The following is a 14,941-nucleotide window of genomic DNA, read 5'->3' as shown; positions in this document are numbered from 1 at the left end:
TGCTTTGTTAGATAAAGTATGGATATGTAAAGGGCAGTTTTTAGCAACTTATGAGCCTTGTCAAATTTTACCCAAGTGAAAAAAAAACGAACATTACTCTTTGGTTGACTTTGGTTTTGATGCTCTTTGACATTTTCTGTCTGATATCAGATGAGTTGATGGTTCATCTTGACAAATCACCTATTTGCAGTGAATCAATATGATTTAAACAATCGTTTAAGACAAAGAAGAGGGTTGTTGAACTCGTGCTCTGAAGGCCAACGCTTGCTCTGTGCCGGGCTGAAAGAAAATTGTGAATAGGAAGACTGATAAAAGGTTGAAGCGCTCTAGGGAATGGGGATCTATAGTACTGTGTAGGATTGTTTGGCGCCATGAGTGATGGAAGCCATCCCCAGGTTATAAATGTTCATAACGCACACACATTTCCTCATCTGAATACTTTTGACATATTTTCCCTGCTATGTCCAGAATTGGAGTCAAATAATGAAAAAAAAACATCACGTCCAAAATATAGCCAGAAAAAAAACAACATCATCACTCGTTCCGGAGAATTCTAAGATAAGGAAAAAATACCAGGATAAAAAAGAAGCAAGCTTTTTCCCTTTCAGTGTTTGAAGCTTTGCCCCGAGCTTCTTTTTTAATAGGAAAAAATGAGGTCATTTAGTCAGAGCAGCTTTGTGAATGGACGATAGAGAGCCCGACACAAAAGCAGCCGCAGCGTGCTATAGAATCTTCCTGATGACAAGTTTACTGGTGCGTGCAGGAATCAAAATAAGATGAAAGTGTCCAGTAAATGCAAAGGCAACTTTTCAGTGTTTTTGTGACCCCTTTATGCAATGTTTACACTTTTAAACATATCAGAACAGGTGCTGAGAATAAAATGTTGCTCTTCCTATTGTTAGGGAAAAAACTATATTACAAATGTAGCGTTTACCAAATTGTTGGTCCAAACCAATGTTCCCTGTAATTTTCCACGGGTCTGGGCGTTTACATAAAGTCGGTGAGCAACGCTTGAAACAACAGTGAGCCAAGGCAATCCCAAGTGTGGCAACTGAGTCATTATCAAACATATCCAAAACTTGACATCAAGTTACATTTTGCTGAGTTTCCGGCAATGCAAAATGATTTTTCTCTTTTGAATGAATTGACTCATGTACGATTGCAAAGGTTGTACGGCCTACAAACGTCGTTTGTTCTTACAATTCTTTCACAAGATTTCCATTTCTTTTTATTTCCTGATATATTTTGTCGCATAATATTAACATTTTTGGGGGCTTATTGAGTCGGTTGTAAGATACAGAACTGTACTTAATCACGTTTTTTAGTGGAAGTACAATGTTGGCAACAACATTCACTTGATATAATTGGAAATTATTTGAATGCAACACAAACTTTTTCTTCTTTTTTCTGTGTTTTTTTTTTACTTTTTTGTTACTTTTTTCTTTTTGTTCTCTATTTCCTTTTTTCCTACATTTTTTTTCTGGCTTTTTTCTAAATGTTTCCTTATTTTTTTCTCTTCCTTTTGTTTCTTTTTTTCTCAGCTTTTCACTACTTTTTCATTTCACTACTTGGTATTTTTTTCTTTTTTGTTCTATTCCCCATTCCTTTAAGTCATTTTGTGCATAATTTTACATAATATTTGGTCATGTTGGGATTAAAGAAGCAAAAACAACCTGAACAGCCGTTTAGGACCCGAAAGAGCCGGTTCCTTTTAGTGAGCCGAGCTGAAGAAGCCGGTTCTCGACAAACTCTACTAACTTTACTCAACTTCGTTCTACTTCGACTCGACTTCAAAATACCGCATTTAGGACACAACGTCAGGGGAACCCGTGTATTTCTACCTTCATGCACTGTAACCTTGACTAAAGTCGCTTCTTAATTGGTAATTTTGAGCCTTCATTTTTGTGCGCTGGCTATATTTTCTTGTGCGCTGAAAATGTGCGAGCAGTGCGCAATTGCGCACGTGCGCAGCTTAGAGGGAACACTTGTCCAAACTACTCAATTTTTGAACTTTTTTTATAATAAACCTCATTCATGTCGAGCAACTCGGTATCTCACAGCAAAATGTTAATTAACAATATATACGATATAACGAAACACGTGTACAATATACCATGTTAAACTACATAACTAAACAAGTTTGAAAAAAATATATAGTGTAAGATTATTTTATATTTTGAAAGGGAAAATACGACAGTTTGTAAGGGCATGGAGCCGAGGAGCTTGACAGGTATGCCTACATGAAATAATAGGCAGTTTAATTAGCTTTGTCCTCAATATAGATGTCTTTATAATTGATATTTATAAATATTATAAAATCCTGAGTAATGGTTTATAGGCCTATCAATATTTTATTCCTATGAAGCACGACCATGAAAAGTACCTGGTGGTATTGGATGTTATTGATCTTAAAGGTTCATGAAATTATTTTGGGTCCTGTGGTGTAACGGTTAGCTCTCTACACTATGTGTTCAGTGAACTGAGTTCAAATCTCACTTGGATTTGCGAAATTAAATTAGAAAGGAAAGTCGTTTTCTGATTTTAATTCCATTGCTAAATCCATCATCTGTCTCAATACAGATTCCTTATCGTCACACAAAAACAATTAAAAATAACATTTTGGTCAGATTTCATATCAACATGATTAGTAGTAACTTTCTTTACATATTATGCAATGTGTCTTTGATTATTTCTACTATCATTAAAACACAATTGCTGTTTTAGAACTCTGCTACTCCCTAGAGGGCTTTTGTCTCATAACATGCGAATTGGGACCGGACGAAAGGCGGTTCCCTATGTAAAATTTAAAAAGATAATAATGAAATCATAATTTTTGAATCGTATATTTTTGAAAATAAATGCCAATAATTAGAGAATAAAAAAATAACTACATGCATTTATCATACATATGAACTCATACCTGTCAAGCTCTAGGGCTCCATGCCCTTACAAACTGTTGTATTTTCCCTTACAAAATACAGAATAATCTTTTTTCAAACATGTTTATTTATGTAGTTTAACATGTTATATTGTACATGTGATTCGTTATATCATATATATTGTTCATTAACATTTTGTTGTGAGATACTGAGTTGCTCAACATGAATGAGGTTTATTATAGAAAAAAGTTTAAAAATGAAGTCGCTTGGATGTTCACTGTAGAGGGAAAAAATACATGCAAATATAATTAAGTAGAATTTTCTTATTGAAATTATGAATTCATTTTCTGCATTAAATTATTGTTGGTAATAAACTGATTAAAGGGATAACCACAAACCTGTCTTTTTTCATTTTCTCATTTTATACTTAACTTCTTTATACAACATAATCATTCGTAATATAATGCATCAAAGCAAGTGAGCCGTTTGAGAGACGGCTCTCTTTAATGAGTTGAGCCGAAAAAGCCGGTTCTCTAAAAGGGGACACTTCCTTTCACTACACAACTACCACGGAATGATGCATGATGGGAAATCCCCAGGTGGCAGACGCATGCGCACAGTAGCATCAAACCGCTCCCTTCGTTTGCAACGGAAAAAACGATACAGAGATAGAGGCTACCGCGGCGAACTCGTTTGACTCGATTGATTTGCCGTTTCGTCACAGTCAGTGTATACCGGATGGTACTCATCATTGACATATTTGCGTTATTCCCTGCAGATTTTCTTGCACGTAGTACACGTCTTGAAATGCATAATAAACGTACTTTGTACCGCAAAAACGTACAGGTTGACAGGTATGTGAACTTAATATTACAAATGTGTCCTCCTTGGAAGTCGTACATAAAAATGATTAAAATAAACGGATTAAACATTGCCTTTTTCCAAACAAAGTGTCAAATGATTGACGGATTGGGTCCAAAAAAAATGGCAACGGGAAAACTAGCTTTTTAGGACAATTAAATTGAATTGACTCTATGTTTTATTTGATCAATCTATGTTTTCCTGAAATAAACATCTCATCTCATCTCATTAGCTGCACCGCTTATCCTTAGTAGGGTCGCGGGGGTGCTGGAGCCCATCCCAGCAATCATCGGGCAGTGGGCAGGGGACACCCTGAACTGGTTGCCAGCCAATCGCAGGGCACGCAGGGACAGACAACTCACTCGCTCAGTCACACTTAGGGACAATTTGGACCGGCCAATCCACCTGACATGCATGTCTTTGGAATGTGGGAGGAAACCGGAGTGCCCGGAGGAAACCCACGCAAGCACGGGGAGAACATACAAACTCCGCACAGGAAGTCCGGTAGCTGGATTTGAACCCACACAGGAGGTTCCCAAGACCTTAGAACTGTGCCTGCACAGGCGCTAACCACTGCTCCGCCGTGCTGCCCTGAAATAAACATATGATTTAAAAAAATATATATAAACAAAAATATTTCAGATCTCCAAAAATAAGTTATAAAAATACAAGAGAATTTTAACTTTTTATATGCTCAACAAATTTAAAGTCAACAATTCCGAATCAATGGAATAGGAATGCATATGACAACCCTTCAGGGCCCATGCCTTAATGGGGCCCTAAACAAAATGAGGTTTCCGCACCCCCCTTTCCTTGATCATTTGCAAACCTCATCTCATCTCATCTCATTAGCTGCACCGCTTATCCTCAGTAGGGTTGCGGGGATGCTGGAGCCCATCCCAGCAATCATCAGGCAGTGGGCAGGGGACACCCTCAACTGGTTGCCAGCCAATCGCAGGGCACACAGGGACAGACATCTCGCTCGTTCATTCACAACTAGGGACAATTTGGACCGGCCAATCCACCTCAAATGCATGTCTTTGGAATGTGGGAGGAAACCTATTTTCACTCATTCTTTGTTTCAATCTGTCATTACAAATACACTTAATTTACTACATGTGAGATGTTTCTGTTGTAGTTGGATTGTAATGCACAATGAATAAGGCCATTAACGCATAGAACAGATTTGCAAATCTGGAAAAAATGTACAGTGGAACCTCGGTTTTCGAACGCCTCTCAGTCCAAACAAATGCGTGAGTGCGTACGCTAGGGTGCGATGCTGAGCGGCGTACGGGTGGAGATTGTGTAGATCGCCCCCACCCCTCATGACCAACTATTATCACGTGCGCACTTGCCTCTTTTTGCTTTCGCTTTTAATATTGGTGAACGGAGTGTTTTAGCCCCTAATTATGCCTCAGAACAAGGTCGGTGCAAGCAGGACAGGTGAAAAAAGAAAAGTTGTTCGTACAACTATTGCCTTTAAGAAAGACATCTCCCATCTCATCTCATTAGCCGTACCGCTTATCCTCAGTAGGGTCGCGGGGGGCTGGAGCCCATCACAGCAATCATCGGGCAGTGGGCAGGGGACACCCTGAACTGGTTGCCAGCCAATCGCAGGGCACACAGGGACAGACAACTCATTCGCTCATTCACACCTAGGGACAATTTGGACCGGCCAATTCACCTGAAATGCATGTTTTTGGAATGTGGGAGGAAACCGGAGTGCCCGGAGGAAACCCACGCAAGCACGGGGAGAACATACAAACTCCGCACAGAAAGTCTGGAGCTGGATTTGAACCCACGACAGGTTCCCATGACATGAACTGTGCCGCACAAGCGCTAACCACTGCGCCGCCGTGCTGCCCTAAGAAAGACATAATAGCTAAATATGAAAGAGGTGTGCGAGTTTACGATCTTGCTAGGGAATACAGCATGCGTCTTCTGCTGACCACCACAAAGGTAAGAAATCCTATTCATAATTATTTTCTTTATCTTTTTTTTTTTTTTTTTTTTACACGTTCGTGTTAGCGTAATCTTTCGTACGGAAGATTACGATAACGCGAACGTACGATTAGCCTGGGTTAGCTCTATGATTACGTCGAACATTCAGGTAAACATTCAGGGTGTTGGAACAGAGCCCCATTTCCAATGAAGCGCTAGCCACTTGTGGTGCTAAATGACTTGTAAACAACCGGATTTTTTTATTATTACACGTTCATGTTAGCGTCATCTTTCGTACGGAAGATTACGATAACGCGAACGTACGATTAGCCTGGGTTAGCTTCATGTTTACGTTAAACATTCATGGTAAACATTCGGGGTGTTGGAACGGATTAAAACGATTTACATTATTTTTAATGGGAAAAATGATTTCGGTGATTGAACAAATCGGTTCTCCAACAGGGTTCTGGAATGGATTATGGTCGAGAACCGAGGTTCCACTGTATTTGAAATGAATATTTGGCAAAGTGAGCAACCTCCCCTAATCAGGAATCAATACATAAAAGCTCACAGGGCCACCAGCCATGTTTTACTTATGGTTAATTTCAAATGCTACAAAATTCAACTACAAGAGCCTGGGGTTTTATATACACTAAATTATCAAAATCAATTATCAAAGCCAGATCAGTGGCCTTGGGGGTATGGCGCCCGCCCCGATACTGGGAGGTTGTGGTTCAAGCCTCAACCGAGTCATACCTAAGACTTAAACATTGCTACCCGACCCGTTGCCTCCCTGCTTGGTGTTCAGCATTAGGGGTTGGAATTTGGGGGTTTGGTCACCTAATGACTCCCAACACCTCAGTTGGGTTGAGCGAGGGGGCTGGGAATCCCCTCCTCTGAATCAATCTCCCAAAAAGAGTCAGAAATGACTCTAACCACCTCCCACTAGGGGGATATGGCTGTGGTATATAATATAATATAAATTATCAAAATGATAAAGTACAAAATGGGATACTGAAAGTCAAAGAGAATGCCCGAAGCAATTCTGCTTATGAATAACGACGTGCTGAGTATATGTCCTCCATTCACCTCAGAGTCTTGTAAGGCATGGACAGTTGAACGATTTAAAACATTTCAGAATTTCCTGGAAGATCACTTCCATGGTTGTGCGTGTCATGGTGACATGAATGCACAGCAGAAAACAGAATGAATGGGTTCTTTCTTCCGGGAGCATTACGAAGCACACTCATTGGGGAGTTTTGTAACACATTTATTCCCTTCAGCCAAACATGGTTGTTGCAATGTTCAGCACAAACGGGGCGAAATGATATCTCAGTTTGCATAATATGCAGGCCACCTGCCATGGAAATAGCATGCAAAAGGCAGGGATGAATTCTGACCACATCTGAACCTTCTTCTATCCAATAAAGACTGAGCTGCAAAGAATCTGACTGGGCCACTTTGAGCACCCGGGTAATAAAATGGATGCTGATGTGTCATATTGTTGTGGATTGTTCCCTTGACCAGACACACAAGAACCTTCACGTGCACACATACTCACAAATACATGCTACTTCAGTTGTAAGCAATGTTCCCTGTAATTTTCCTTACGGGTCTGAGCGTTCACACAAAGTCAGTGAGCAACGCTTGAAACAACAGTGAGCAACCATAATCCCAAGTGCGGCAACTAAATCATCATCAAACATGTCCAAAACTTGACATCAAGTTACATTTTGCTGAGTTTCCGGCAATGCAAAATTATTTTTCTGTTTTGAATTAATTGACTCATGTACTATTGCAAAGAGGGCAGCACGGCGGCGCAGTGGTTAGCGCTTGTGCGGCACAGTTCATGTCATGGGAACCTGTCGTGGGTTCAAATCCAGCTCCAGACATCCTGTGCGGAGTTTGTATGTTCTTCCCGTGCTTGCGTGGGTTTCCTCCGGGCACTCCGGTTTCCTCCCACGTTCCAAAACATGCATTATAAGGTGAATTGGCCGGTCCAAATTGTCCCTAGGTGTGAATGAGCGAATGAGTTGTCTGTCCCTGTGTGCCCTGCGATTGGCTGGCAACCAGTTCAGGGTGTCCCCTGCCCACTGCCCGGAGATGGCTGGGATGGGCTCCAACCCCCCCGCGACCCTAATGAGGATAAGCGGTACGGATGATGAGATGAGATGAGACTATTGCAAAGGTTATACGGCATACTAACGTCATTTGTTCTTACAATTCTTTCACAAGATTTCCATTTCTTTTTTTTTCCGGGTATCTTTTGTCGCATAATAACATATTTGGGGGCGTATTTAGTCGGTTGCACGATACACAACTGTATTTAATCACGTTTTTTTTGTGGGAATACAATGTTGGCAACAAGATTGAATAGGTATAATTGGAAATTATTTGAATGCGACACAAACTTTTTCTTCTTTTTTCCGTGTTTTTTTCTACTTTTTTTAAAATTCCTTTAAAAAAAATCTCATTGTGTTTATTTTTTCCGAGCTGTTACTTTTTTCTTTTTGTTCTCTATTGACTTTTTTCCTACATTTCTTTCTTTTCTTTTTTTCTGGCTTTTTCTAAATTTTTCCTTCTTTTTTTCTCTTCCTCTTGTTTCTTTTTTTCTCAGCTTTTCACTACTTCATTTTGGTACTTTTTTCTTTTTTGTTCTATTCCCCCATTCCTTTAAGTCATTTTGTGCATAATTTTACATAATATTTGGTCATGTTGGGATGAAAGAAGCAAAAACAACCTGAAGAGCCGTTTAGGACCCGAAAGAGCCGGTTCATTTTAGTGAGCCGAGCCGAAGAAGCCGGTTCTCGACAAACTCCACTAACTTTACTCAACTTTGTTCTACTTCGACTCGACTTCAAAATACCGCATTTAGGACACAACGTCAGGGGAAGCTGTGTATTTTTACCTTCATGCACTGTAACTTTGACTTAAGTCGCTTCTTAATAAGTAATTTTGAGCCCTCATTTTTGTGCGCTGGCTAGATTTTCTTGTGCGCTGAGAATGTGCGAGCAGTGCGCAATTGCGCAATTGCGCAGCTTAGAGGGAACGCTGATTGTGAGGTCTTCATTCTTTTCAGGTGTTCTGGTCGAAGCGCTGCTGGCGCCGTATCATCTGACAGTCATTTGAATTGCTGGATGTGGTCAGAGAGAAAATGTAACCACAGGGTGGAGCTCTCACTGGTGAGCAGCAGATCCTTCCTTCAGTAAAAGTAAGGCCTTCGTCATTAATATTGGCTTTTGATTTGGAGATTTTCTAAGAAGAAAGTTGAAAGTAACACTGTTCAGTCCTTGGCTTTGATACTTAGAACAAAAGTCAATCCAAAGGGTTCCCTAACAATAATGTGTTGTTTGGGTGGGTGTTTTTTTGATTCTGTGTTAAGACAAAAACATTCTACATACTTGATTATAATTATGTTTGTGGTGACTTTTAATTTAAGCACATTTTAAAATTATTTTTTGTTCATATTGTCATGATTGCCGATTCAGAGCACCTGCGACTGTTTAATTGGCGCCAACAGCCCTGAGAGCTGATTGGCTGATAAACTCCTTTAAACCCCCCGACTTCCAAGAGATCGCTGTCAGATCGTTATGCGAACCGATGCTCCCAGCTCGGCAAGCGCTTACGGCAGACTCTGTTCCTGCCCTGTTTTTCTCCGCCTGATCCTCATTGCCAACCTGTTTCCGGACCTGAGTCTGGCCTGTTCTGCCTTCCTGTTATCCAATCTGTTTTGCCCCACTACCTGCCTGCCTCCTGTTGCCGACCTTGTTTCCGAACTTGACATTGCCCTTGCTCTCCAGTCCCGGCTAACGACTTGTAATTCCTGCTTGTCTTCGACCATCCTCGCTCGACACTGAAGTGCCACTTCCGCGTCTCCTGCTACACTTGTCCGTCGATCCTCGGATCGTGGAAGCAAGCCCTGCTCTCCCTCTAATCAATAAAACTGAGTAAACGAACGCTACTCGGTCCTGTCTCTGTTACTGGCATCGTGACACATATGTGTATCTTTTTTAAGCATTTGTTCATTTATACTAATATGATATTAATTCCCTCTTTTGGAAACTGGTGATCTGATGTCAGGACCAGAACAGAGACATGACCCGCTTGCGTTGCGTTTCTCACAAGATTTATTGGAAGAAAAAGAAAGGGTTGCCCCCACGGTCCGGTGGTTGCTGGACGCGGGAAGCAGGTGGCTCTGAACGCGGAAGTGGATCTTCCGTGACGAGCGATGGCGGTGTCGGGAACGGAAAAAAGGTCAGTAGTTGGGACAGGAGAGTAAAAAGGTGGTCGGGGTTCGGAAGCGAGTGGTAAGCCAGCAAAGGAGAGTAGAGGTGGTCGGAGACAAAAATGGGTCGAAAGCCGGGACGGGAGAATAGGCTACGTATTCATAAATAAACATGTTTTTCATTTGAACATGGCCATTTTATAAGAAGCTTGCACGCGTAAAAAGTCTGGGAGATTGCAAGAGTGTCTTGGCTAAGACTGAGCAGACCAGGGCATTGTGATTGACAAAATTAGTTCCTCAGAAGTTGTTGTTTCCTGCAAAACAAATTACAGACACGAGATAGGACATAAGATGGTTGATTTTTTTCACGGATCATTTTACTCTTGTATCAGAATCAGGCCATGCTGACAGTTTTTACAACCATGCCAAAAGTGATTTCTTTTAATGGGACAGACTTCCTTTTATTATCAAATCGTTTCTGGTTTAACCGTACCTTTAGATAGCCTCTCTTATATGCAGTGTTACACAAGGAAGTGCATGGGATATTGTGATGTGATTTTGTCACCCTCTGCAGTAATAGCATCCTCACCCAGTGTTCCCTCTAAGCTGTGCGCGTGCGCAATTGCGCACTGCTCGCACAATTGCGCACTGCTCACACAATTGCGCACTGCTCGCACATTGTCAGCGCACAAGAAAATCTAGCCAGCGCACAAAAGTGAGGGCTCAAAATTACTAATTAAGAAGCGACTTAAGTCAAAGTTACAGTGCATGAAGCTTAAAATACACGGGTTCCCCTGATGTTGCATCCTAAATGCGGTATTTTGAAGTCGAGTCGAAGTAGAACGAAGTTGAGTGAAGTTAGTAGAGTTTGTCGAGAACCGGCTCCTTCGGCTCGGCTCACTAAAAGGAACCGGCTCTTTCTGGTCCTAAACGGCTCTTCAGGTTGTTTTTGCTTCTTTAATCCCAATATGACCAAATATTATGAAAATTATTCTCTAAATGACTTTAAAGAAGGGGGGAATAGAACAAAAAAGAAAAAAATACCAGAATGAAAAAGTAGTGAAAAGCTGAGAAAAAAGAAACGAAAGGAAGAGGAAAAAAAGAAGGAAGAATTTAGAAAAAAGCCAGAAAAAAAGAAAAGAAAGAAATGTAGAAAAAAGGAAATAGAGAACAAAAAGAAAAAAGTAACAGCTCGGAAAAAATAAAACACAATGAGACTTTTTTTAAAGGAATTTAAAAAAAAAGAAGAAAAAAGTTCAAATAATTTCGAATTATATCAAGTGAATCTTGTTGCCAACATTGTACTTCCACTAAAAACGTGATTAAGTACAGTTCTGTATCTTGCAACCGACTAAATAAGCCACCCAAAATGTTAATATTATGCGACAAAATATATCAGTAAAAAAAAGAAATGGATATCTTGTGAAAGAATTGTAAGAACAAACGACGTTTGTAGGCCGTACAACCTTTGCAATAGTACATTAGTCAATTCATTCAAAAGTGAAAAATAATTTTGCATTGCCGGAAACTCAGCAAAATGGAACGTGATGTCAAGTTTTGGACATGTTTGATAATAACTTAGTTGCCTCACTTGGGATTGCTGTTGCTCACTGTTGTTTCAAGCGTTGCTCACCGACTTTGTGTGAACGCTCGGACCCCTGGAAAATGACAGGGAACATTGTCCTTACCTATCATTATGTAAGTATTTCATGTCAGTCTGCAGAAAGCACCACATGCAAACGTGCTACTGACCATTTGCAGCTCATGAGCAGTCCAACCATGCAAATCCACGACCAGTATTTTCAGACAATGTTCCGGCTGATTTGCTTAAACTATCAACTGATTGTCCAGACCGCCCTGTGTATTTCACAAGTCGGTGAAATCCTGCGAGGGAGATTTTCTAAAAAACACACAATCAAACTGTGACAAATGCAACATAAACTTTTTAATGGTTGATACTTAACCAAATTTGTAAAAGAAAGCCAAATAACATCAAATCAGATGGGTCACACCAGATGAAATAAAACATCTCTATGTCATATTTTAACTGGCATATTCATTCAATCGGCACTTAAAGACTATAAGTGTATTACATAGGAGCACGTCACTAAGTCTAACATCTATCAAAACAGGGTTAAACTATAAGAGGTAAAAAACAATTAATCTGCTATTTGTCTATCATGCAATTAGTTAAATCTGTTTACCTGTTTGAGAAAAAAATTATGTTTAAACATGAATATAGTCAAGTCAAGTCATGTTTATTTGTATAGCCCTTAATCACAAAGAGTCTCAAATGGCTGCACAGACTTACAGACCATTATTCAGATTCAGATATACAGTGCATCCGGAAAGTATTCACAGCGCTTCAATTTTTCCACATTTTGTTATGTTACAGCCTCATTCCAAATTGTATTAATTTAATCTCTTATCTCAAAGTTCTACACAAAATACTCCATTATGACAATGTGAAAAAGTTTTTTTTTAAACTTTTTTTGAATTTATTAAAAATAGAAAACTAAGAAATCACATTTACATAAGTATTCACAGCCTTTACTTAATACTTTGTTGATCCACCTTTGGCAGCAAACACAGCCTCAACTTTTTTTGAATATGAGCCCACAAGTTTAGCACACCTATCTTTAGGCAGTTTTGCCCATTCTTCTTTGCAATAAGTCTCAAGCGCAATCAGGTTGGATGGGAGATGTTTGTGCACACATTTTCAGATCTCTCCAGGGATGTTCGATCGGATTCAAGTATGGACTCTGGCTTGGCCACTCCAGGACATTCACGGAGTGGTTCTAAAGCCAATCTTTTGAGATCTTGGCTGTGTGCTTTGGGTCGTTGTCCTGCTGAAAAATGAACCTTCGCCCCAGCCTGAGGTCAAGAGCGCTCTGGAGCAGGTTTTCATCCAGGATATCTCTATATATTGCTGCATTCATTTTTCCTTCTATCCTGACTAGTCTGCCAGTTCCTGCTGCTGAAAAACATCCCCACAGCATGATGCTGCCACCACCATGCTTTACTGGAGGGATGGTATGTGTCTAGTGATGAGCGGTGCCTGGTTTCCTCCAAACATGGCGCCTGGCATTCACACCAAAGAGTTCAATCTTTGTCTCATCAGACCAGAGAATTTTGTTTTTCATGGTCTGAGAGTCATTTAGGTGCTTTTTGGCAAATTCCAGACGGGCTTTCATGTTCCTTTTACTAAGGAGTGGCTTTCGTCTGGCCACTCTACCATACAGGCCTGATTGGTAGATTGCTGCAGAGATGGTTGTCCTTCTGGAAGGCCCTCCTCTCTCCACAGAGGAACGCTGGAGCTCTGACAGAGTGACCATCGGGTTCTTGATCACCTCCCTGAATAAGGCCCTTCTTCCCCGATCGCTCAGTTTAGAAGGCCGGCCAGCTCTAGGAAGAGTCCTGGTGGTTCCAAATGTCTTCCATTTACGAATAATGGAGGCCACTGTGCTCATTGGGACCTTCAAAGCAGCAGAAATGTTTCTGTATCCTTCCCCAGATTTGTGCCTCAAGACAATCCTGTCTCGCAGGTCTACAGACAGTTCTTTTGACTTCATGCTTGGTGTTTGTGCTCTGACATGCACACTCAACTGTGGGACCTTATATAGACCGGTGTGTGCCTTTCCAAATCATGTCCAATCAACTGAATTTACTCCAGGTGGACTCCAATTAAGCTGTAGAAAGATCTCAAGGATGATCAGTGGAAAAAAGATGCACCTGAGCTCAATTTTGAGCTTCATGGCAAAGGCTGTGAATACTTATGTAAATGTGATTTCTTAGTTTTCTATTTTTAATAAATTCAAAAAAAGTAAAAAAAAAAAAACGTTTTCACATTGTTATAATGGAGTATTTTGTGTAGAATTTTGAGATAAGAGATTAAATTAATACAATTTGGAATGAGGCTGTAACATAACAAAATGTGGAAAAAGTAAAGCGCTGTGAATACTTTCCGGATGCACTGTATTTGTCGCCGATTTACAATTTCAACCTTGATAACACTATATTTTGGGGATCCATAGATCTCTGTTGGGACCCATAGATTTTTGAGCATGTGAGTCCCTTGGACCCATCACTTTTCAGAATGTTTTTTTTTTTTTGGTTTGAACAATTTTACTGACACTATTAACAGCAAATAAACAATGTTAGGTTTGAACAATTTTTCTCAATAATTTTAACAGCAATTAAGCATATTCACCATTTGGTTATATCTAACAATATGACGTTTGAGGGCAGCACGGCGGCGCGGTGGTTAGCGCTTGTGCGGCACAGTTCATGTCATTGAACCTGTCGTGGGTTCAAATCCAGCTCCAGAGTTTGTATGTTCTCCCCGTGCTTGCGTGGGTTTCCTCCGGGCACTCCGGTTTCCTCCCACGTTTCAAAAACATGCATTTCAGGTGAATTGGCCGGTCCAAATTGTCCCTAGGTGTGAATGAGCGAATGAGTTGTCTGTCCCTGTGTGCCCTGCGATTGGCTGGCAACCAGTTCAGGGTGTCCCCTGCCCACTGCCCGGAGATGGCTGGGATGGGCTCCAGCCCCCCCGTGACCCTAATGAGGATAAGCGGTACGGCTGATGAGATGAGATGACGTTTGAACAATTTTTGTCGACATTTTTAACAGCAATAAAACACATTCACGGGCAGCACGGCGGCGCAGTGGTTAGCGCATGTGCGGCACAGTTCATGTCTTGGGAACCTCCTGCGTGGGTTCAAATCCAGCTCCAGACTTCCTGTGCGGAGTTTGTATGTTCTCCCCGTGCTTGCGTGGGTTTCCTCCGGGCTCTCCGGTTTCCTCCCACATTCCAAAAACATGCATTTCAGGTGAATTGGCCGGTCCAAATTGTCCCTAGGTGTGAATGAGCGAATGAGTTGTCTGTCCCCGTGTGCCCTGCGATTGGCTGGCAACCAGTTCAGGGTGTCCCCTGCCCACTGCCCGATGATGGCTGGGATGGGCTCCAGCACCCCCGCGACCCTACTGAGGATAAGCGGTAAGGCTAATGAGATGAGAAAACACATTCACAATT

This window comes from Urocampus carinirostris, chromosome 7 (genome assembly GCF_059441175.1).
Source record: "Urocampus carinirostris isolate Australia breed hairy pipefish chromosome 7, RoL_Ucar_1.0, whole genome shotgun sequence".
Taxonomy (NCBI): Eukaryota; Metazoa; Chordata; class Actinopteri; order Syngnathiformes; family Syngnathidae; genus Urocampus; species Urocampus carinirostris.
This window is presented reverse-complemented; position numbering follows the sequence as displayed.